The sequence below is a fragment of the Aethalodelphis obliquidens genome, unplaced genomic scaffold, assembly GCF_003676395.1.
Source record: "Aethalodelphis obliquidens isolate GAN/ISIS:26980383/991018 unplaced genomic scaffold, ASM367639v1 scaffold70, whole genome shotgun sequence".
Classification (NCBI taxonomy): Eukaryota; Metazoa; Chordata; class Mammalia; order Artiodactyla; family Delphinidae; genus Aethalodelphis; species Aethalodelphis obliquidens.
Genome location: NW_020838014.1, coordinates 9,114,723 through 9,140,680, shown reverse-complemented (window position 1 = coordinate 9,140,680; position 25,958 = coordinate 9,114,723). Strand labels below are relative to the sequence as shown.

The following is a 25,958-nucleotide window of genomic DNA, read 5'->3' as shown; positions in this document are numbered from 1 at the left end:
AAGGAACAGAACCTCTTCAATCTGATAATAGACATCAATGAAAAATTCTACAGCTAACATCATATTTAATAGTAAAATATTGAATGCTTTTCTCCTCAGATCAGAAAAATGCTCCCTCTACTTCTACTCACTATTATATTGAAGGCCCTAGCCAGTACAATATGACAAGCAAAAGAAATAAAAAGCATATAGTTTGAAAAAGAAGAAAAGAAGCTATCTTTATTCTCCAATGGCATTATTGTTGTGTATTCTAAGGAACCTAAAAAAAACCCCAAAACCACAAAACCCTACTGGAACTAAGAAGTGTACTTAGAAAGTCATAGAATACAAAGTCAATATGAAAAGATCCGTTATGTGTGTATATACTAGTGGCAAAATATTGGACAATAAAATTTTAAAATATTGTTACAATAGTGTCAAAAACATCAGTTACTTAGGAATAAATTTAATAAAAGTGCAAAATATCTACCCTGAGAAGTACAAAACATCACTGAAAGAAATTAAAGAAGACCTAAACAAATAGAGAATGATATCATGTCCATGGACTAGAAGAATCAGTATTGCTAAGATGCCCATTCTCTGCAAATTGATCTATAGATTTAATATAATCCTAATCCAAATTCTAGTGGGTTTTAAAAAAAAGTAAATTGACATGTTGATTCTAAAATTTACATAAAAATCCAAAAGACTTGAATAGTCAAGATAATATGAACAAAAAACATCCAAATTTGGGAGTTCCCATTATCAGATTAAATATTTTAAAACTATAGTATTTAACACAGTGTGGCATTGATATAAACATAGAAAAATAGATCAATGAAAGAGAATATAGAGTCCAGAAAGAGACCCATACATATATGGTCAATAGATTTTTGACAAATTATCAAGTCAATTCAGTAGAGGAAAGGAAAATTTGGGGACTTCCCTGGTGGTGCAGTGGTTAAGAATCCGCCTGCCAATGCAGGAGACATGGGTTTGAGCCCTGGTCCAGGAAGATCCCATATGCCACGGAACAACTAAGCCCGAGTGCCACAATTACTGAAGCCCGTACACCTAGAGCCCATGCTCCCAGCAAGAGAAGCCACCGCAGTGAGAAGCCCGCACACTGCAACGAAGAGTAGCCCCCACTTGCCACAACTAGAAAAAAGCCCACATGCAGCAACAAAGACCCAACGCAGCCATAAATAAATAAAAAGGAAAATCTTTTCCCAAATGGTGCTGGAAAAGCTGGGTAAATGTATGAAAAAAAAAGAACATTTACTCTTCCCTCACATTACATGCAAAATTAATCTGAGATGGATCATAGACCTAAACATAAAAGTTAAAACCATAAAAATCCCAGAAGAAAACATGGGAGAATATTTTTGTGACCTTGGAGTGGAAAATATTTCTTAGAGAGGTCACAAAAAGTGTTAACCAAATAGAAACAAAATGTCGATAAATCAGATTTATCAAAATTCAAAACTTCTCATCAAAAGGCACCATTAAAATGAAAAGGCCAGCTACAATCTAGGAAAAAAAATGGAAAAATATATCTGACAAAGAATTTCTTTCCAATATATGTAAAGAATTCCTACAAATCAATCATGAAAAGATAATCTAACAAATAGAATGGGCAAAAGACTTGACACTTCAGAAACGAAGATGTGTAAATGGCTAATATGCACATGAAAATGTGTTCAACATCATTAGTCATTAGGAAAATGCAAGTTAAAACTGCAATGAAATATCACTACATACCCACCCGGATGGCTAAAATTATAAAGACTGACAACACCACATGTTGACAAGGATGTGGAGCAACTGGAACTCACATACATTGGTGGGGGGAGTGTTAAGTGGTACAACCAATTTGCAACAGTGTTTGGAAGTTTTTTAAGAAATTAAACATACACCTACTCTATAAGCCAGCAATTTAACACTTAGGTATTAACCCAAGAGAGGTAAAATCATGTCAGCAAAAAGACTTTTGCAAGAATGTTCATATCAGCTATATTCATGAAAGCCAAAACCCATAAACAACCCAAGTGTCCATCAACGGGAGAATGATTAAACAAATGGTGGTATATCCATACAGTGGAATTTTATTCAGCAATAAAAGGAACAAACTACAGATATACAAAACATAAATGAATTTCAAAAGCATTATCCTAAGTTAAAGAAGTCAGGCACAAAGGACTATGATTTTATGATTCTGCTTATATGAAAAACTAGAACAGGCAAAATTATAGTGAAGGAAATCAGATCCATGATTGCCAGGGGACAGGAAATGGGGCAGGGGGAGGGGGTTGACTGTAAAAAGGCTGGGGGAATTTTCTGGAGTGATAGAATTGTTCTGTATCTTGATTGTAGTGGTGAATATATGACAGTATACCCTTGTAGAAACTTAGCGAATTGTATGCTTTGGTGGGTGAACTTTATTGTGTGTAAATTATATCTCACTAAAGATGATTTAAAAACACAATCTTGTGAGGATAGGCACTATTATCCCTATTTTACAGATGGGAAAACTGAGATCAGAGAGGTGATATTAACTTGATTAAGTTCATACAGCAAGTAAGTGGCAAAGCCAGAGTTTAAACTTCCATATGTCTTTTATGCCAAAGGCCAAGATCTTTCTGTTACATAAAGAAATTAAAAATGATTTGTGTGTGTGTGTTGGGGGGGTTTATACATGCAGGCATCTTCTATTTCTTTAACTAGCATGGGAGCTCTTCAAAGGCAGGGGCTTTCATATATTCCTCTTTTCTGGGTCTAGTTTGCATAATGCTCTGTAACAGAGTTAGAAAGTCTGTAGACATGAGCTTGCCCATCACTCCTGTGTGCAGTGACTTTGAATAGATCACAGGTGTGTCTCAGGTATTGATACTCTTTTCCTACGGGCATCTGGGGACCCTGGGCTAGTTGCCCTGGCTGAGATCAGCTCCGTGTGTTTAACCCTGGGTGCTATACAAATATTTTTTTCTATTCCATGAAAAAGATAAAGAAACACCGACTTAGGAAGTGCTGCTGGGATTTAAAAGTGAGAAAGGATAACTCTGGCTGAGATGCTCTGAGTCAAGGACCCATGGGGAAAAACTTGCTAATCAGAGAGGAAGGGAAGGGAGTAGGTAGAAGGGGAAGAGAAGGTTAGACTGGAGCAAGACTGGGCTTGACACATGTTTCGGGACAGTGAGCAGAGCCACTGGGTTGGAGCTGGGCTTATGGAGATGTATTTTAGTGAGAGAGATGGATGCTTTTCTGGTGAGGGTCTGTCATCAGGTCTAAGGAGCTGGAATGTGCTTTGCAGTACAGAGCTCCCTGTTCAGATTTCACACAGGATTTAACTTGTGAGGCTGGGGGTAGGGAAGGAAAAGTGTGCGTTTTTAAGAATAACATGCTGTTCCTGTACTTTGTGGCTGAGGGTCCTGCTGGATGCTGGGAAGGGCCAGCCCCTCAACCTGGAGCCTCTGGTGTAGTCCAGCTTTCCTTTCACACAGCATTTGTTCCCAGCCCCTGGCTGCCTCCCCAAGGGAGGACATCCGTGGGGACAGTTCCTGTTTCCCTGCCTTTGCAGCCCTTGCCTTCCTGAATGTGATACGATTGTTTCTCTGGGCACGGTGAAAAGATGCCAGTGGAGAACGGAAGTATCTCATGCCTCAGCAATTTTTTTTAAGGCAAAATAGAAAAGGCTATTGAACTTGGGAACCCTGGACCTGGAGTCCTCTCTTCCTGGTGTGGGAGCGGGGACATTGTACGGAGTCTATCTATCAGCCCTGTGGGCCAGATACCCAACATGGGAACGATTTGACTCCCATCCATCAGCTAAACGGTGACAATAGTACTACATTCTTTCTTGCTCTCAAACTGCTATATTTATGCTCTTCCCCTTGGGAATCTTGGGACATGGAAATGGAGGACTTTATCCTCTGACCCCTCCCCCTCCTCTCTTTCCACATCCTCATCCTCTTTAAATATTCTTTCATTCACTCATTTATTCACTTGTTCAACTAATATTTCTTGAGTATCTATTACGTGTGAGATACTGTGCTAAATATTGAAAAAAAAGCATTGCTTAAGAGAGACCCCCATTCTTGACCTCATGCACTTATAGTCCAATGGAAAAGATCCTCCACTGTGTGAAGGTATAGTTATCCCAGGCATGGAAAGACAGAAAATACAGAAAAAGAGAAATGACAACATAAAGGAGTATATCTCAAAGCTCTTTGAAGGCCAGGTTTTTGTCTAATTGATCTTTAACCCTCTTGTAATACATACATGCATTGCACATATTAGGTACACTATGATTGTTTGCGGAATTAGTAATGACAAAGTGGGTGAGAAATCACATAATATAAAAAGAACATAGGCTCTGGGGTTCCACAGACCTGATTTGGATGTTCAACTCTACCACTGCTGTGACCTTGAAGAAGTTGCATAACCTCTCTGGGTCTCAATTTCCTCATTCGAAAAATGAGGATGACAATACTATTGCTAATATAATATACTATTACACAGTAATAATAATATTACTATGGGAATTTGGTAAGAATCAATGAGTATGTAAAGTATGTAAGTATGGAAACTACCTGGCATGCAATGATCAGTAAATAGCTTACATAATTCTTTGGTGTCATCAACAGTGAAGAATAAAGGTGAAATGAAGAGTAGAGAAAAAACGTTAAACGTTATAGAAATACGGAGAAAGCCCTCTGTGGTTACAGAGGGCTGAGGCTCACATAGAGATGGAGAGGCACTGAGCTGTGCCTGGAAGTTCACCCCCAGGTGGATAAATGGAGAGGAAGAACGAGGTAGTGCAAAGGTAGTGCATAGGTCATAAGCAGCAGTGAGGTGCTGGACATGATCATGGCAAGCCTCTGGGACATGGCAGAGGAGGGGGTGGACTAGCTTGGAGGGCTCCTTCAGGACTTGGCTCCAAACCAGTGGAGTCTTAAAGGTGGAGCTGGCATGTGCTAAGAGGTGTTTGGAATAATCAACCTGGAGCAGCATCTAGGGTACCTAGAGAGGAAGGTGGGGAGAAGTTAGGAGATTATACAATAATCCAAGTGGCATGGGGGCCTAGATTCAGGGGACAACAGAATAAAAAGGAAAGTGTGGATGTGACAGAACTTGTGGTAGAACAATGAGCAGGACCAGCTTTAGAGAAGCTTGTCTAGGGTCACAGAGTCAGGAGGTAAAAAAAACTCCTCCTCCCAAAGAAATGGAGTTCACCAGGATCCTTCAGAGGTCTTTTCCAAAATCTCTGCCGTATTGAGTCTTGTTCTGATACATTTTTTAAAAATTTAATCTCTTCAGACTATGTTTTTCTACCTCTAAGTATGCCTTGTAATTTTTTTTAAAAGGTTATATCATATAGACTATATTTTCTGTTCAAAATGCAGTTAAACTAGAAATCAATAACAAATTACAATATATATTTGGAAATTATGAAACATAATTCTAAGTAACTCATAAGTCAAAGAAGAAGAAATAATGGAAATTAGAAAATATTTAAATCTTAATGATAATGAAAAATACTGCCTATCCAAATTTGTGGGATTTAGTTAAAACAATATGTAGAGGGAAATTTATAGCATTTAAATGCTTATGTCAGGGTAGAAGGGCTGGTGACTAATGAATATATTATAATAGTTTCTACTGTTGCAAGACGAATTACACCAAAAGCTAACGGTGTAGAACAACAATGAGTATCTATCCTCATAATTTTTGTGGCTCAGGATTTCAAAAGCATGGCCACGTGGTTCTGGCTTGAGGTGTCTTGTGAGGTTGCAGTCACATCATCTGATGCCTTGTCATTTTTTGTTGAAAGCCATATGTGATAAATCTGAGGAAAAGGAACCAAGGTAGATTGGTCTTTGGTGTGAGGCTTTATGTTTATCTAGTGAGGAGTTAGGCTGTGTTGACTATTTGCTGTAGCTTCAGTGTCAGAGGATAAAATGTTCTCTAGTGTCCTTGTTTTTGTCTCCCCTGTTGTCTCTGGGTTTCCTTAGAGATTCTTCCCAAATAAGGTCATGGAAGTTTCGAGGGGGCAGGAGTTGAGCATTTTCCTTCCCCAGGTCAGTTAGGCTCTGGTAAAATAGCTTTCCTTGAGGGAAGGCCTTATTAAGGAGAACAGAGAGCTCTGGGCATATCTGAAAATGGTTACTTTCTCCACCCTCCACCCCCTTGCTGGAAGAATGACGAGATTTTTCTCTAATTTTCCCAGTGAGAATCCAGTGAAACTCAGGAAAGTGTGGGGGACCCCTTAAGACTGCCATCCCTTCAGGTTTTAACTCTCGAGCTATTCCTCACTACACCTCCAGCAGTTCATCAATTGTAATTTAAGTATTGGCTCCATCTATGGACTTCTGCTCCTAGTAAGTGGTGATTCTCTGTATCTGCCTAGTAGCCTCTCCAGTTTTCAGGGCAGTAGTTTGCTCTATGACCTCATTCTCTGATGGATCTGAGAAGAGTGATTGATTTTCAGTTTGTTCACATTTTTTTCTTGTTGTGAGGAGTGGAGTGATGACTTCCAAACTCTTTACACATTGGACGAGAAACTGGAAGTCCCAGGGGTCTTTCCCATTTGAAATAAACTTACTTTTGACCGGCTGGTCTGAAAGCCAGAGAAAAACAGTTACCGAAGTTTTTAGAGGCAAAGGGGAGGAATCGTTTTGTTTTGTTTTTTTTTAATAATGATTATTCATCATTCACTTATTCAAAAACATTTCTTGAAGGCCTCAGAGTGCATTGCATTGTGCTGGGAGTAATAAAAAACAGTAAGATGTGGTTCCTGATCTAAAACTCATGATATCCTCCCAATTTCATTCTCCCCACCTAAAGTTGTCTTCCACGTCTGAAACTTGTTTTTCCTCTCCATTTCAACCAGTGTAGCATAGGAACTAGCACATTATTGGAATCAGAGGGATCTCAGCCCAAATACTAGCTCTGCTACTCTTCAGCTATGTATCTTGTTTACATTTCTTAGCCTCTCTCAGGATAATAGTCCATATCAATGGATTTTCATAAGGATTACTTTATAACCACATGGCATGGAGGAGGTAGTTAGTAAATAGTAGCTATTTTAATTATTTTCTCTGATAGTACCAGAATGCTATCACGTAAAACACACACAACATAAAATTCACCATCTCAACAATTTTTAAGTGTATTGTTCAGTACTGTTAAGTATATTCACATTGTTGTGCAACCAATCTTGAGAACTTTTTCATCCTGTGAAACTGAAACGCTATAGCCATTAAACAATTCTTCATTTTCCCCTGCCTTCAGCCCCTGAAACCATTGTTATGCTTTCTGTATTTATGAGATAGCCTCTTTTCTGAAAAAACATGAATATGAGTATTCATCTTGAATGGGCCTCTGGAATGAGACCTGAAGACATTACATCATTCCCTGGGCTGGCTTTTGGTATATTCATGCAAGAAAACTCTACCCTTTTCCCAGCTGAATCATGGGCTGAGCACTGGGTTCTCCCAGCAAAATGCCAGGCTCCCTGGAATCATCAGGAATAAGCCAGTGATCCCCCACATTGTGATCTCCATGATTTCAAGATGAAAAGGGTGGGGACACAATCCCTGAGCTGCAGCTCACCTTCTCATGCTGTGTGTTAAGATCGTTGCTGGGCCGCTTGAGCTCTGATCTGCAACCCTTGTCCCCATTAGGAGCAGATTCTGACCCTCATGTAGGTGACTCCAAACTTCTGGCTTCAACTTTAGTCTTTTTTTTAAAAAATTAATTAATTTATTTGGCTGTGTCAGGTCTTACTTGCAGCTCATGGGATCTTCATTGCAGCGTGCAGGCTTCTCTCTAGTTGCAGCATGCAGGCTCTAGAGCACGTGGGCTCAGTAGTTGTGATGTGCGGCTTAGTTGCCCCGTGGCATGTGGGATCTTAGTTCCCCGACCAGGGATGGAACCTGCATCCCCTGCATTGGGAGACGGGTTCTTAACCACTAGACCACCAGGGAAATCAGTCTTGAGTATCAAACTCTTTAAATATTTCACTGGCACTTTAAACGTAACAGGTCCAAAGCTGAACCCGTTATCTTTCCCTCAAAATTTTCTGTGCTTTTCTGTCTGTGCTCTTAATCTCTATAAATGATATTTCCATATTTCCAGCTTCCTATTCCGTATTCTTTGGAATCTTCTTTTAATTCCCTCCCTCTCCTTCATCCCTACATGCCATCAAGAGCCAAGACCAGGTAAGTCTACTTCACATCTTCCCTGTCTTCCCTCTCCTCTCAATGGCACTATTCAAGTCTTTGCTTCTCACCAGGGAATCATGTGTTCATCAAGAGTTTTGTATAATTTCTTAACTTGGGAGTCTTCATTTTCCAGCTCCTCTTGTGTATCACTGCGAGATCAGTGTTTGAAAACCTGTTTCTGTTCACAGCATTACTTATAATCTTTAATATTTCACAATTGCCTATCAGATATTGGCAAGATATATCAGTCATAGGTCAGACATATCAGTCTGCTATTGAATGTCCTCCGAATCTTGCCTCCAATCCTTTCTATGTATATTAACCATCTGCGGCTGCATAACAAATTATTCCAAACTTAGTTGCTTAGAACAGTGCATATTTACTATCTAACAGTTTTTATGGGCCTGGAATCTGGGTATGGCCTAAATGGGTTCTCCAGCTCAGGGTATCTCAGAGACTGCAATCAAGGCATCAGCTGGGGTGACATTTATCTCCAGGTTTGACTGGGGAGGATCTGCTTCCAAGCTCACCTGGTGGTGGTTGGCAGGACTCAGTTCCTTGTGGGCTTTTGAACTGAGAGCCTCAGTTCCTCATTGGCTGTAGGCCAGAGGCTGCCCTCAGTTCCTTGTAAATTGGGCTGTTCCATAGGGCAGCTCATAACATGGAAGCTGGTTTCATCAAATTGAATGAGAGAGAGAGGAGAGAGAGAGATGATGAACAAGATGGAAATCAGCCCAGTCTTTTATAGCCTATTGCATGGTGGGGGCAGGGAGGGATTACACAGGGAGGGAGTGGATATCAGGAGGCCATCACTGGGAACCATTTCAGAAGCTGCCTATTCTACCAGCCTTCTTGACTGCTCCTCCACTGTTGATGCCCTGGGTTCTGGCCCAAATCTTGTGCTGGCTGAGACTTGAATACCTCCCACTCTTTCACACCTCTATGCCTTTACTTAGGCCATTCCTTCCACCTAAATGCCCTCTCTACCTCCATAGCTATCTATTAATCCTTACGAGCACAATTCAAATGCCACTACTCCTGCAGAGCCTTTTCTGACCAGATCTAGAGTAGATCTTCCACTTTGGAGTCCACTTTAGGAGCACCCAGGGACACATCTCTTTCTTGGCTATTATCACGTTCTGCTCTGTGGGAGACTGGTTTGTTTAAGTGTACTCCTCAACCCTCAGTAAGCTGAGTTCTTTGAGGGTAGAATTATGTCTTAGTCAACTTGTAAATCTCTTTTGGCCCTAGCACAGTTCCTGAAACACAGTAAATAGTCAAACATTTGTTGAATTGCGTACAATTCTGAGGCCTGAGAGCCCAGGTTCTATGCTGTTAAAAGCAGTGGCAGGAGAAAGAAACCCCAAGCTTCTCAGAAAAGCAAGTCCTGCTGCGATTCCAGGGATTAGTCAGGGACTGTTCTAGTCCCCCACAGCCCATGGTTCCTGCAGATGGATCTGCTGGGGACTAGAAGTCACTGATATCTGATCCTGTATAGGAACTCATGAAGAATAGAGTCAGGTTCCATTTAAAGAAACTCTCCTCATGACCTCAGCAAAGCCAGTGAACCTAAATACAGGACTTTACATTTATCTTGATTATATTTCATCTTGTTATATTGGGGAGGTCATTTTGGATCCTGACTCTTGTCAATCTTTGTGTTTTCTATTCTCAGCTTCATTTGTGCTATACATTGATAAACATATCCCTGTGTTTCCATCCAATTTATTGTTTTGAGTGGGACAGGGATGAGGCCAGTGGGCCGAGGCAGACAGCAGTGGGTCTATAATGTCTGGGTACAGCCCTCTCCTACAGCAGCTGGTAGGGCTTGGCAGGGACACCTCTGGTAGGCACAGTGACACACTTGGTCCCCTCCACCCAGAGCGGTCAGAGCAAATGAAAACAACCACTTTCTAGTGTTGTATAAGACTCTGCAACAATAAAAACTCACATGTCTGCATTTTCTAATTGCTTTCACACTGATTATCTTGTTTAGGCTTCACAAAAACCTCATGAAAGAGGGTGTAAAAATATTGCTAAACTGAGTTTCAGAGAATTTTGATGAAATTAAGGCTGTCAGAAGTGACTTCCTGAGGCTCATGTAACATTAAGCAGGAGAGCTGGGTCTCAAATCCTCTTCTGACTCCCAAACCTGTGATTTTTTTTTTTTTACTTGTCGAATAATAATAGCCATTTTCATTGAAAGTTAAAACTTCTTTTTTCTCTCTTATTGTCGCTCACCTCACGTGTAAGGACTGGCTAGTTGTGTCTCTCCACTAGACTCTATACCGCATGAGGGCAGGGACCATGCTGTCCTGTTTACAGCTGCGTCCTTTGTGCCTAGATGGTGGTCAGCACAGTGTATGTGCTCAATGAATATGTGTTAACAAATAAATGATTAAACACAAACTATTATCTATAATGTAATTGTTAATAATACCAATCTTTATTTTATTTAGAAAGGCTAGGGTTTAAAATTGCTCCCTTCCACTAAGCACTGAATAAATACAGCAATAGGGCTATACCCTGTTCTCTTAATAAAGAACTCAAGACACTTTCTAAATACACTCTGTGTATCCTCACGTGCACCTTGACAATAGGTGTGGGGTAGAGGTGTTATCATCATATCATCCACAAGAATAGAGAGATCCTTTATCTCACCGAAGACTGCACAGACATTTTCAGAGCAGCTGTTAATAGATTTTATGTTTCTTTATCTTCAGTCCATTGCTGAGGCCACTAAAGCCTACTAAAGCTATCAGGCACCAGAGCCTTAGGCAGCTTTTCAATTCTACAATTCTCCCAAGTTCATTCACGGAAATGGCTGCAGGATTGTGCAAAAACAGCTGGTTACCTCCCCGCAGAATTAGCTATAACCAGTTTAGTCACTTGCTGAGAGAACGCAGGAAATCTCATGCAAAAGTCAGCAACATTCCTCATCATATAATAGCAAGTAAATCTATTTCTGAGGAGACCCAGGTGCCTGGCTGGTTGAGGAATATTCAAGGGCAGACAGAGATCTGTAATCTAAAGAATGGGAGAGATTTTAGAGCCAGAACTGGGTCTTTGATTTGGTGACTCTGGTATAGATGGGCCAAATATTTTGAGAATGGTGAGAATGATTTGTCAGTGAAATTACAGCAGAAATGTGGACAGATGGAAAACCTTGAGCCCCACTCAGGCAGCGGCTGCTGTGCTGACAATAGCAGCTCCTTTCCCCAAACTGAGATGGGCAGCAAACTATTGCTCTCCATTCCCACAGGTCGGTGATGGTTTGCAAGGCAGAGATGGAGGACAGTTGCCCAGGGGGAGTCAGACCATAGCCTATTTTTCAATTATATATATACGTATATGTTTTGTTTTGATCTTGGTTTATAATTCCTAAAAGGGTTTGTTTTTGTTTTTTAATTAATTAATTTATTTATTTTGGGCTGTGTTGGGTCTTCGTTTCTGTGCGAGGGCTTTCTCTAGTTGCGGCAAGCGGGGGCCACTCTTCATCACGGTGCGCTGGCCTCTCACTATCGTGGCCTCTCCTGTTGCGGAGCACAGGCTCCAGACGCACAGGCTCAGTAGTTGTGGCTCATGGGCCCAGTTGCTCCGCGGCATGTGGGATCTTCCCAGACCAGTGCTCGAACCTGTGTCCCCTGCATTAGCAGGCAGATTCTCAACCACTGCACCACCAGGGAAGCCCCCCTAAAAGGGTTTTTTAAAAAATTTTTATTGAACTATAGTGATTTGCAGTGTTGTGTTAATTTCTGCTGTACAGCAAAGTGACTCAGTTATACACACATTCTTTTTCATATTCTTTTCCATTATGGTTTATCACAGGATATTGAATATAGTTCCCTGTGCTATACAGCAGGACCTTGATGTTTATCCATCCTACATATACTATTTTGCATCTGCTAATCCCAAACTCCCAATCCTTCCCTCCCCCATCCCTCAGTAGCATTATGTATTTTTTAATTAAATGTTTTGGAAAGAATTATGAAGTTCCAGAAAAGCTACAAGTACGGTAGAAGTAACTATTTTTTCTTAACTGTTTGAGAATTGGTTACCAACCTGATTCCCTATTACTCTGAAAACTTTGGTGTGTATTTCCTACAAATGAAGACATTCTTCTATATACCAACAATACAATGAACAAAATCAGAAAATTAACCTCAAAGCATAACTGTCATCATACCCCATTTAAAATTTGTCAAGTGTTGCAGCAATATTCTTTATAGCAAAAGTATCCAGTTCAAAATCATGTGTTGCATGTGTCAAATCTCTTTAGTTAACTTCAATTTGGAAGGATTCTGTGATCTTCCTTGACTGTCATATCCTTGACACTTTTGAAGGATTATAGGTCAGTTGTTTTATAGAGTGTCTCTTCATTTAGGCTGTTTCCTCAGATTAGATTCAGGTTATGCATCTTTGGAAGGAATAACACAGAAGTGATTCTATGTTCTTCTTAGTGTATCATACCAGGTGATACAAAATTTCACTTTTTCTGGTACTGACGATGTTAACTTTGGTTGCTTTATTAAGATGATGTTCCCCAGGCTCTCTAGTCTTAAGTTACTTATTTCCTTTTTGTAACTAATAAATATTTTGTGTAAAAAAAAGTAAAACTATGTAACTATCCTATTCCTCAACAAACTTCCAATTTATTCATTTACTATTTTACTTCTGTAAGGATTCACTGTTTCTCTCCTAATTTATTCAATGAATTATAATTTTTACTATCATTATTTTGACATTCAAATTGTCCTAAATTTGACCACCGGAAGCCTCTTTAAGCTGGCATTTGTGTGGTTTTTACATATCTTTATCATTCTTTGAGTACTCTGTTGTCTCTGGCCAAAAAAAAAAATGTTATAGGCTCATCTTATATTCCCTGCCCCAGTCTTCAACTCAGACATTTCTCTAAAGAGCCCTAGTTCCTTTAAGTGGAGAATGATACTTAGAAGCCAGGATCTGGGCAATAGGTGTGCTTATTACTATGGGGTGTTGCTGCTCCCAAGACCCCTCAATGGAAAGAGCTAAGGAATATGTGTGTATATATATATGCACACACTCAATTCTGTATTTATATGTATAACTATATATATATTGCAAATTATACCTCTACTTCCAATCCAACATCACAGAGTTTATTCTAATTTTCTTCTTTTCTATATTTGTAACTTTGTTTTGTGATGATGAGAAACCTGGCTCCCACTGTCTATAACATATATATATATTTTTTTATTTTTAATAAATTTACTTATTTATTTTTGGCTGCACTGGGTCTTCGTTGCTGCACGCTGGCTTTCTCTAGTTGTGGTGCACAGGTTTCTCATTGCAGTGGCTTCTCTTGTTGCGGAGCACGGGCTCTAGGTGCGTGGGCTGCAGTAGTTGTGGCACGTGGGCTCAGTAGTTGTGGCTCGTGGGCTCTAGAGTGCAGGCTCAGTAGTTGTGGCACATGGGCTTAGTTGCTCTGAGGCATGTGGGATTTTCCCGGACCAGGGCTGGAACCCGTGTCCCCTGTATTGGCAGGTGGATTCTTAACCACTGTGCCGCCAGGGAAGCCCCTATAACATATTTAATTACTTGATCAATACCACTGTGTGAAGCCAATCTCCCATCTCCACGGCCATCCCCTCACCTGCAAAGATGCTCTCCTCACTCTACTCTAGCTCTTCACACAGGCTAGGAAGATGGTCCTGAGCCTGGAAGGAGACTCATAAAACTACTCAACTGCAAATGTGTGCTACCTTGGGTGAAAAAGGAAGTATGACTCAGAGTCCAGAGAGTGAAAGGCTATAGAATATTTATTCCCATGCCTTGAAACCTAATCAAGGAAGTCTAACATTTGAGGATTTATTCCCATGCCTTGAAACCTAATCAAGGAAGTCTAACATTTGCCTAGCTTAATGTCAGAACTGTCATGGACCAGGGACTTATTTTTTACCTTCTATTTTCCTCATATTTGAACCAGAATGTCTATAGATATCATCCTATAATGGCTCCACTATTGCATGTTGGGAGTTGATAATTGGTCTCTTTAGTTTCACAGGTCCTTAAATGGAGAGTAATTGTGTCCAGGAGTGGTACTTAATAGGTTACACCCAGGATCCTCATCAGCACCTGATTTAAATGATTAGATTTTGGACTTTGAGATGATGAGATTTAGATTTGGATGATGAGATTTTGTTGATGATGTGATGGGATAAGGATCATGGGATGGTGTATTAATCAGCCAGGGCTGCCATAACAAAGTACCACAGACTGGGTGGCTTAAAAAATGGAAATTAATTTTCTCACAATTCTGGAGGCTAGAAGTCTAAGATCACAGTTCAGCAGGGTTAGTTTCTTCTGAGGACCTCTTCTCTTGGCTTGTAGAAGGCTGTTTTCTCTGTCTTTACATGGTCTTCCCCTGTATACCTCTGTGCCCAGATTTCCTCTTCTAATAAAGGCACCAGTCATATTGCATTGGGACCTACCCTAATGACCTCATTTTAACTCAAGTTACTTCTTTAAAGACCTTATCTTCTAATACAGTCATAATTCTGAGGTACTGGGTGTTAGGACTTCAACATATGAATATTGGAGGGGTACAGTTCAGCCCATAGCAGATGGGCTATTTTGTATGTGGGAGGGACATGAATCACTGGGGACTTGAGGGGTTGACTGTGGTAGGCAGAATTCTAGGATGGTTCCCAAGATTCCTGCCCTCCCTCCCTGGGGTGTATACCCTGTATAATCCTTTCCCCTTGAGCATGAGTGGGACCTATGAATATGATTGGATAGTCACTCCTGTGATTACCTTGTGTTGTATAAGATTCCACTCTAACTGACTGGAGAGAATGAGATTTTCCTTCCATCCTTGAAGAAATAAGTGGCTAGGTTGTGAGAGAGCCACATGTCAGGGAACTGCGAGGACCTCTAGGAGCTGAGATTAGTTCCCACTGACACCCAGCAAGAAAGCAGGGACCTCAGTCCTACAGCCACAGGAATTGAGCTCTGCCAACAGCTGTATGAGCTTGGAAGAAAAGGCAGAGCTCCATAACAAAATGCAGCCCAGCTGACACTTCAACCGCAGCCTTGTAAGACCCTGAGTAGAGGACCCCACTAAGCCATACCTGAACCCCTGGCCCACAGGAACTGGGTGATAATAAATGTATGTTGTTTTAAGCTAAGTTTCTGCTAATTTGTTACATGGCAGTAGAAAACATTACACCATCCATAGTTTCTAGCCCTTGTCTGCTATTAGCTGTCATTCTCTGCACTTGCTACACTCCCAAGATCTAACCAACTTTGGACTTCCTACCAACAAACAAGCATACAAACAGTTTTTGCAATAAGTATTGGGATTCATTAAGTTCATTTTTGCTTCTTGGGAATCTCTAGGGTTGGGTTTCATGGAAGGAGCCAACAGCTGGTACCAGTTTGTTATCCTGTCTCCATAGTACCCAGATATGCATTTGAAGAAGATTGCCCTTGATTCTATGTGGTGAGTGAATTGGCAAGACCAGCTGCAGAGAGCAATTAGGAGGCTGCTGTAGAAAGCCAGGTGAAAGAGGATAGTGACTTGGTGATGGCAAGGAATATGGGGAGAAGGGGTTGGATTTGAGGAAAGGCAGTAGAAGTCACACTCAACCTCAGTTCCCAGAGATAACCAGTGTTAATATTAATATCAACCATGTTAATATTTTGGTGTATTTTCTTTCTGTCTTCCTTTTCTAAATATCAATATGTATATATGTAATACCCTATTTTTACAATGATGGGATGACATTGTGCTTATAATTTTGTATATTGACAATTATCCTTATCTTGTTGTGATCCATTATCTGAAGAATTAGATATTGTTTTAAAATATTATATTTAATAAGTGATTGTCTTTTTCATGGCCTCTGGGGCCACACTAAAACATATTAATGGAAAACACCTAGAAGAATTTAGGAGGGGGAGAATGGAGTGAATGATGCTGAGAGCTAGGGGGAATATACACCCATAGATGCCACTGATTATCTTACTGTGAGAGAGGGTAAGAGCGGATGCCATCTGTATTGACCATAAAGCTGGGAGGTGTGGTTTGGGGAGCAGCCCGTGACAACGGTACATCCCACCCACTGCATCAATCATAGCTCACTGTCCCCAGCTGCCAGATGCTGGTTATAACCTACAACATCCCATACCAGTCAATGTTTGTCATATTGTAACTACTCACTGGGTGCTTAATGTGATCTGGAGTGGATAAGGGTAAATTTTCAAATGACCTTTTAGAAGGGAAGCAGGAACAAGTTGGATATTAGGAGAGCAACTAGCTGTTAAATTAAAAAAAAAATCCATTAAACGACAAATCAACTATCCCTCGTGAACCCATATGTTCTACTCAGGTCCCACCAACTTCCCTGCAATCTTCTTCTCAGAACTTGCTTTCTGCTTTCCAAGAGTCCTTACATAGGTAACACAACACACACACACACACACACACACACACACAACCTTCTGCCTCTCCCCTGACCCTCCCCCACGAGTATGTAGGAGTGCAGGGCAAGCAGAGCAAGTGGTCAAGTTAGTGAAGACTTATCTTTGGTCTCGTCTAACAATTCTCCCTTCCCACTTTTCATTCTCCCAACCTATCTCCACTCTTCGCCTTCCCTTACCAGGGACAAAGCAGGGTCTCTTTCCCACACGCACTTGGAAAGTTGTCAAATAATTTAAGCCAAGGTGTTTGCTGATAACAAAGGTGCTGTGGCTGATAAGGAAAGTGTTAGCTGATAGGCTTAACATCCCAGAAATATTTGCATTTTCATAGGGGCCTTCTGAAGGGAGAAGCTGTCTGGGGCCTCAAAGAAAGAAAACACGTTGGGATGGCTGTGGGGGCCTGAGATTTGGGGGCACAGTTCCCTGGCATAGTCTCAGACCATGCTAGTCTTTGTTGAAGTGTTCCCCACCCACCTGCAGCATCCCTTTCAAATAAATGTCTAACTGCTCCTAGATGGATAGGCAGAGCAGCTAGCTGGACTCCTGCCCTGCCCTCCAGTTCTGCTTTCCTCCTGGTCTCTCTGGGAGGTTGGGGAGTGCTTGTTTCACCCAAAATTGGGAGATGTGATATTAAAAGATTATTTCCTTTGTTGGCTGCATAGGTATATGGGAAACAATTTTCTATAAAGACTGAGATTTGAAATGAGCTACTTAAACAAGCTGGACTATCAAACTCCACTTCTTATTGCGCTGTTGAATATAAATCTCCAAACGGGCAAAAAATCACATACAACTTAGTATCATAAAATAACAATTGATCTTGTACTTCTCCTGTGTTTTGTTGGTATAGGTTCTACATAATCTTTCATGGGAAGAACTTAATTTTATTCTGAGATTCTCTCCTATGCTTCTTTTTTTAAATTATGCTACTATTTTTTAAAAAATAAAGTTATTTATTTATTTACTTTTGGCTGCGTTGGGTCTTCATTGCTGCCCGTGGGCTTTCTCTAGTTGCGTTGAGCGGGGCCTACTCTTTGTTGCGGTGTGCGGGCTTCTCACTGTGGGTGGCTTCTCTTGTTGTGGAGCACAGGCTCTAGGCGCACAGGCTTCAGTAGTGGCACGCAGGCTCAGTAGTTGTGGCTCGTGGGCTCTAGAACACAGGCTCAGTAGTTGCGGTGCTCCGCGGCATGTCAGATCTTCCTGGACCAGGGCTTGAACCTGTGTCCCCTGATTGGCAGGCGTATTCTTAACCACTGCACCACCAGGGAAGTCCTCTCCTATTCTTTAAAACATCCTTCTTTCCTGTGTTTGCTATTTTTCCTATGTTTGGTACTATTATTTCCAACCCTTTCTCTTGTGTTTTATATTATTATTATTTCTATGTTTAGAAGTATTATCTATGTATGGTATTACTATTTCCCATGTTTTTATATTAACATATCTTTTAAACATCTTTTTGGTATTAAAACATCCTTGGTATTAAACATGATAAGTGATAATGACACGAGGCAGAGGCTTGGCTTTTTTCACTGCTGTGCCCCCAGCCCCTAAGACAGTGCCTGGAACATAGTAGACACCAGTGAATATTAATTGAATAAATGCCTATATGAATGATATATCTTAGAAATTATTTTCTTATCTGTCACAAGATTGGCGACTTTATATCACTTCCTAAATTTTTAAAAAGTTATTGATTCATAAAATCCATGGATTTAGAACACAGAATTGGGAGTCAGACTAACCTGGTTCCACTTTGACTTGATCTTGTGCAAGTTGTTCAATCTCTACAGGCCTGTTTCCTCATCTGTGAAAAGGGAGTAATGCCAATAGTTACTTCACAGGGTCATTTGAGGGTGGCAGGAGACGGCACGCAGGTGCTGGGGGGTGGGGGGTGGGCCTCCGGTCGGGATTATCAGATTCCACCCCGGGATGGGACTGGGTGCTCATCACCCCGGGCAGTGAGGTGTGACTTTGCATCCCTGTTTGTGCTTGGCTAGCCCTTTGGAGGCAGCTTATCCCCCAGCTCTAGTAGCTCTGCTCCTTACACCTGAAGACCTTAGTGGTATCTTGATGGTAGAATTACCGGACACTAGGCTTTCCTTAGTGGTAGATAACGAGAGTAAATTGAGCATGCTCTTCAGTGAATTATGATTTTCTTTCTTAAAAGTTTAAAATTTAATTTTTCAATAATTCCTATTTTTATTACTCAAAAAACTAAAAACTTAATATTAGCAATTTTATTACCTAATTGTTTTTTAAACTCAAAATAACTAGGAAGTATTATTACTATTTTATGGTTATGGAGACGGAACTCAGAGAGATTAAAGAGCTTGTTCAAGGTCTCTAGTTAGTAGGTCAAAGAGTTAAGGTTGGACCCTAGTTCTGCTTGACTTCCACAACTGTACTGTAACTACATGTGCTGCTGCATGGTAGAGAGAAAACACCTATTGTTTATTTTAGTGGAAATTTTGGAGATAGGACTCTCTTTATTACCTCCCTTGGTGAGATGAAAGTAAAATAATCCATTCAGCCTTTTAACTAAATCCCTTTCCACTCTCAGCGCTAAAGAACAAGCCTTGCCACTTACTAGATGTGTGACTTTGAATAAATTACATACCCCCTCTGAACTTCAGCTTTCCCCCCTGTGAAGTAGGAATAGTAACTCCTGCTTCTCTCTCTAGGTTGTTGTATGTGAAGATACCTTGTAAAGTGCTATATACACCTGAGGTCTTTTTGCTGTTGGTGGGTCCCCATGATTTCCTAGCTGACTTCCTCTCTTTCACAGAACTGTTTTATTGATTAGAGTCCCTTGTAAGGCTATTCCTTATATATTTTTAATTAACTGGTTTCTACTTTACCCCTAATTGTCCACTTTCTTCAACTTTCCCTTTCTTTTCCCCCCTTGGACTGTCTTTCCATTACACTCTGCTGATTAGTCAGGGAGCAGAAGTTTTTCAAGTGCCTGGTATTTTGGTCTGTTTCATACTCCCCCACTATTCCCCCACTAGTTCCCAATCTGCCGCTGCGCTTGGCTTTCAGTTAGTTGTGCTTAAGTAGTCTCCAGAGGCTTCCGATGCATTACTGCATTTTAAATTCTGCCTTCCAGTATTTTCCTTTTTTTTTTTTTTTGCGATATGCGGGCCTCTCACTGTTGCGGCCTCTCCCGTTGCGGAACACAGGCACCGGACGCGCAGGCTCAGCGGCCATGGCTCACGTGCCCAGCCGCTCCGCGGCACGTGGGATCTTCCCGGACCGGGGCACGAACCCGTGTCCCCTGCATCGGCAGGCGGACTCTCAACCACTGTGCCACCTATTTTCCTTCTTAATACTCCCTGTTTTGCTACAATTCCTTTTTCCAGGCGAGACAGCTGATTGCACTGCATAAACGGTGGGGAACAGTGGCTCCTGACCTTGGACGGTGGCGTGGCTAAAATAGGTGATGTTGATACAGAAATGTCTCAACGTTAGGTGGGATTCAGTCCTGCTTCTAAATGGGTTTCAGTGGTCTGAGTCTGCATTTAGGATCGAAAACGTAGAGACATGCTCCCTTCAAAATGATCCTTATTGTAAGTGTTAAAGAAATTCTCGAGCCACCACCCTCCTTTCATCAGAGAGCGACCGCGCCGGCTGCCAGGCTCTGTGTGTGTGTCAGGAAGGAGGCACAGTCCCTGACCAGCAGGGCGACTGGGGGCCACACCCACAGACAGCAGAGACACGAGCAACAGCTAAGCGGAGGCATTCATCCCCGCTGGGGCTTCTTGCCTTGCCCCAAAAGGGGTCAGTGTCAACCTGAACTCTCCCAGCCTGTACAAATCCCAGGCTTCTGGAGACCTCACCAAAACAAAAATGAATTCCTCCTTTTCCTCCTCAAACAAATGAAAGTCAATCTCATCACAGTACTTCCAGGCGTTCATATGTAACCTCCAGTATCTACTCGGAGCAATCCTGTCTAAGGACGACCTCCCGAGTAGAGCCTGGTCTCAGAGCCCCGATCACAGCTGTGAGTTCGCCCCAGAGAAAGGCCTGGCCTGTGTGGGCCTTATGTGTGTCGGCCTCACGCTCCTGCACCCTGTCCCCACAGTGCCCCGGGGAGTCAGGCTGGATGAGGAAAGCAGGTGTTCCCTGGATGGGGAAGGGAGGAAGACTTTTCCCATTTGATTTCTCCTAAGCTCTGACCCAAGCGCCGCCCTTACTGCATTATCTCCCTGGACTTAGCTGGAAGCCTCTCTCCAGAGGCTGTGTGGCATGAGGAACACGTCTTCTATTTCCTGATAGGCCCAGGCCACTGTGTTAGTTTGCCAGGGCTGCCATAACAAAGTATCGCAAACTGCATGGCTTAAACAACAAAAGTTTATTCTCACAGTTTTGGAGGCTAGAAGTCCGAGATCGAGATATTGGCAGAGTCGGTTCCTTCTGAGGGCATGAGGGAGAAACTGCTCCATGCCTCTCTCCCAGCTCTGACAGTATTTGGTGATCCTTGGCTTCTAGACCTATGACCCCAATCTCCGCCTTCATCTTCACGTGGCGTTCTCTCTGTGTCTATCTCTGTGTCCAAATTTCCCCTCTTTATAAGGACACAGTCACATTGGATTAAGGCCCATCCTGCTGACCTCATCTTAACTTGATCATCTACAAAGATTCTACTTCCGAATAAGGTCACATTCACAGGTACCAGAGGTTACGACTTCAACATCTTTTGGGGGAGATACAATTCAACACATAACAGCCACCCATCTCAGATTACTCAGCTTCTCCTCAAAATTCCTTGGTATTTCCACACTCTTGCCCCTCTGTGTTCCTGGCCCAGGCTAACTCCTTCCCTGGGCCTCCTAATTCCATCCTTTTTAACTTCCTCCTGAATCCTCCTATGTCAGTTAGCCTGTCTTGGGCCCCTCTTTAGGATCTCCCAGACTTATACATTTGTTAGGCTTTATGTCTGCTTCCCTTGGCCCTGCCATTGCTGTTTTATGTTCTCTTGTTTGTTTTTTCTCCTTCACTACCTTTTGTGTCCACTTCCCCATAACTCACTCCCCGCCCCCGCCTCCACCCCCCAAACTTGCTCTATTGAAACAACACTTGTAGATGCAGTAGAGCCTGGTGGCCAAGACTTCAGGCTTTGGAGTCAGACTTCTTGGGTCCAAGCCCTTGTTCACTCAATCTCTTTAACCTGCAGTTTGGTTCCTCTGTAAATGTGGATAATGACAGCGTCTACCATAAGGGGTATTGAGAGGATTAAATGAGTTAATGCATGTATTACCTTAACACAGCTCCTGGTACACAGTGAAGTCTCAGCTATGTGCTAGCATTTCAATTTTTGGTGATTTCAACTACTCCTATTGCTATGAAGATGATAATTATGTCTATATATTCAGTTGCAATTTATTTACTTTCTATATTTTAACTACCTGCTAGACAGTTTATTTAGATACATTACTAACATTTCAATACATCCCCAAACTAAGCCCTCTCCTTGCATACTGTCTCCTACCATACACAGTCCTGAACTTCTATCTGATTTTTCTATTTCTGTTAATGACACCGTTACACTTTTATCAGTTCTGAACACAAAGACTTGGAGTCACTACTCCCTTTTCTGTACTAAATGTATCCAATCAATAGCTACGTTCTGTAAGTTTTATCAATGAAATGTTAAAAATTTCTGTATCTATGTCTATCCCCTCCTTCCATTTCATTGCCCCAAGCCTAGTTCAGGCTATTGCTCCCCCTAGACTATTCCAGTAGCCTTCTAACTGGACTCCTAGTCTCCAGTCCCTTCCCATCAGGATTTCTTACACACACTGCTTCCAGACTACTCCTTTTAAAATGCAACTTGATCATAAATCTCTCCTTCAGGAAAACATTCAATGGCTCCCTACTGTCTGCCAAATAAAGCCCAAACTCCGGCACTCAAATGCCTTTATTATATGGCTTTTCTTCCTTCTAGCCTCATCTCCCTGAAGCCCCCTAAGAGCTGACTACACAAAACAAATTGCAATTGTTTCAAACATGCCCAGTGCTTTCCCACTTGTGGATCTTAGTTTAAGATACTTCTTTTTAATTGGAGTACTTTATCCCACACCTTATCTTTCAATGGTTTTCTTAAATATACTTTCCTTTGGTAGGCTTCCCTGAGCCACTATTACAGGTGAGTTTTCTCCTTTTGCTGGCCCTCAATATCTTATTTAACATCTACCCCTCCTGTGGCCCTTAACACAATCTGTCCTGTATTCCCTAGTAGGTGAGAGGACAGAGACACTCCTGTCTCATTTTCATATCTCCTGTACCTTCTAAATCAGCGCCTCATACCCATAAATGCACAGAATTGTTAGGACTCCTGAGCTGACTTGAAGAGTACTCAACTTTCCACATCAAGTTTCTTTTTCAAAAGGACTTCAATGGGCTAAGAGTGACAGAGCAAATGTGAATGAATACTGCAATGAAGTGTAAAGGCAGATCGTTACCCTACCCATCACCTTCCAGTGGTATAAATGAGTAGAGTCTGGGGCTGGGCTGGGAATGAGAACAGGGAGAATCAGGCATTGGCTGGGGAAAGGCTGGCCCACTGGGCTGGGTCATGGCCCCTCAGGCTTCCTCTTTGTCATCTCAGTGCCTTCCTCACTAACTCAGGACCCTCAGACAAGCAGCAACTTCTCTTTGTCCTGTTGGCCTGAGTTAATCAAGAACAGAGAGGCTTTCAAAGCCATGGCTTTATTCACAGAGACCTGTGGAATGCAAAGTACTTTCTTCTTCCATTTTCAGAACAAACAGCTGAGGGTCAGGAATTCTGCTCCCCACCCCCCAAGCCCCGCTAGCCATCCCTTTCCTCCCCCTGGTGTCTCACCTCCAGATCCCTCTACCCAACAAGTGCACTATCATATGACTGTGGGCACCCCCAGGGAGGTGCAATTTAATCTTCAACCTGTTTCTCCAAGGAGATGACTTTTCTGGAGCACATTTTTGGGAGACCATAAATGTTTTAGGTCTGATCGTCCAGCATTCCTTTTCCTGCCCATGACCAGCCACTCTATTAATGCATGTCCTTGCTTCCATCAGCAGTCTCTTTGTAAACTTGTTTTGATACCTCTAGCTGCACTAGTAACCCTTCCCTTTCTATCACGATTCCTCAAGCCTAGTTTACCCCAAATCACTTATGTGTTTAGAGACCACTGCACTGGGCATGGGATGGCTCACTAGGGCATGCCCAGGTGCACAGTCATCCTTGGTCTGTCATGGAAACAATCCCAACACACCGTGCACTTCAAATACTCTCAAATCAACCAAGTCTTTTTAACCATTTGTGAAGTTGAATTCTGCTTCTGGTGAAGTTGAATTCTGCTTCTGGGGCAAACATTTTCAGAAACTAAGAGGACACTTTGTAAAGTATTTAAGCTCACCAGAAACATTTGTAAATAAATCTAAGGTATTCTTTATATCCTTGTCACTACTATTATCACTCAGATGAATCTGGTTTTAGTACATTATAACAGAAAGGCAGTATTCCTCAAGGGCACTAGAACCACGGTTTGATCCAAAGTTCTTGTAAATGTAGCAAATGTCAAGAGATTTTTGCTTTCTGAGCTGACCTCAGTAATATGATGTCAGTAACTCCCGGGGCCCTTGGGGACAGCCAGCTGGTGCAATAGCCATCTTTTGAAAGGGGTTGGTCAACTACAACCATACCCAACAATATGGATGAATTTCACGGAAAAAATATTGAGAAAAAGAGGCCAGCCCTAAAAGATAAAATACTATATGATTCCATGTTTTAAAGTTCAAAAGCAGGGAAAACAAAACTGTTGTGCTAGGTGTCAGAAGTCATTACCTTGGGGAGGTAGTGACTGACACAAGATGTGGCAGGTGCCATGGATGTTGGTGATATTTCTCGAACAGGTATGTTCACTTTGTGAAATTCCATAGCGCTCTACATTTGTAATTTGTGTATTTTTCTGCATATGTGTTATATTCAAAATACAAAAGTAAAAAAAAGTGGGGGGAGGGGGTGGTGGTTTGTTAAGGTTCTGGCTGCTATGCTGGGGATCAGGGTGAGGTGAGAGCATCATGTTACTACAGCACTAAATTAGCTACTTTAATGACTCTTGAAGGTGGCAACTTCCTTACAATTCCCACACATGGCCATAGAAGGGCAAGTAAGAGCATATGGTAAAAACTTAAGGAATTCTAGGAATTGTACTGGGCATTCCTCGTGTTCTTGGATACTCTGCTTTTGAATCCCAAAATAAGGAGGCAGGCTGAGAAAGACAATTCTCCCACTAGGAAAGCCGAAGAGAGGAAAGCAGTCTTCTTCCTGCTCTCTGGACTGGGGCATGGCTATGTGGCCCAGGCTTGGCCAATGGAGGCTTTGGGCCTGACCTTTGAATCTTTGGGGCAGCTGAAAATGTTTAAGGCAGCAGAGGCAGAGATTCAGGTACCTAGGGATTCAGTGTTGAGTTTCCAGTAGAAGCAAGAGTCTCTCAGCAGTGGAGCTTACCACAGCTTTCTAGATAACCTGTTTCTGTTGCTTGATCTAAATGAGTTCTCAGGTACCTAGCCTTTCTTGGGTTCTGTCTGACTTTCAAGCCTCCTCATCAGTTGAAGATAATACCTAATATCCTTTCTAAATACCTTTTCTGATTAAGGCAACCAGAGTAACTTTCTGTTATTTGCATTCAAGGACCTTGACTAGCACAAAAGCTCCCCCAGTAAAAGAGATGTCCAATTCTGCTTGCATTTCTTTACCCCAACTTTACATGGCTTCTAATTCACTAACCAGAGATTATTTGGGGTTAACTATGCTCCTGTTTCAAAAATACCAACATTTTTGCAGGGCAATTAATTATTCATACTTCATTTCAAATCTAGTTGCTTTATCCCTTATACCTATATAAGATCAGTACTTTAAGAAAATAGGATGGAGGAGGGAGGGGGAGTTCATTTTGGAACCTGGGGCATTGCAGGGAGGACAGGAATGTGATAAGATTTCGAGGTGGGGAGCCTTGGGAAGTCAGAGGGTCTCATGAGGTCACAGGATTCGTATGGGGTGAGGAAAAGAGGACACCGTGAAATAGGAAAGGGCTCAGAGCTATGTATCAGGGAACCCGAGATAAATTCTACAATTTAACTTTAGGCTGGGCTTTTGCATTTAAGTAGTTTTTGTTTGTGTTAGGATAAGTAATTGGGAGCTCTGGCCTGTTAGAGTTCTGGGAGTGATTCTAAGTGATTTATCATGTTATTGCAACTCCCAGTTTATGTACAGACACCATCAGGAGAAGCTGTGTGGGTTCAGGATCCACCCTGCCA

At 41.8% G+C, this 25,958-nt stretch overlaps 1 protein-coding gene across 1 annotated transcript in view; it reads right to left on the bottom strand.

Annotated features, from left to right (window-relative positions):
- GJA8 (gap junction protein alpha 8) overlaps positions 1 to 19,211 on the bottom strand; it is a 52,498-nt gene extending 33,287 nt beyond the window's left edge. The window contains exons 1-2 of the mRNA XM_027091102.1: positions 19,155 to 19,211; positions 18,404 to 18,465 (exon numbers count right to left, since the gene is read on the bottom strand). The gene's annotated coding sequence lies outside the window, so the exon portion shown is untranslated. The remainder of the gene's footprint in view (positions 1 to 18,403; positions 18,466 to 19,154) is intronic.
- Between the last annotated feature and the right edge of the window lie 6,747 nt (positions 19,212 to 25,958).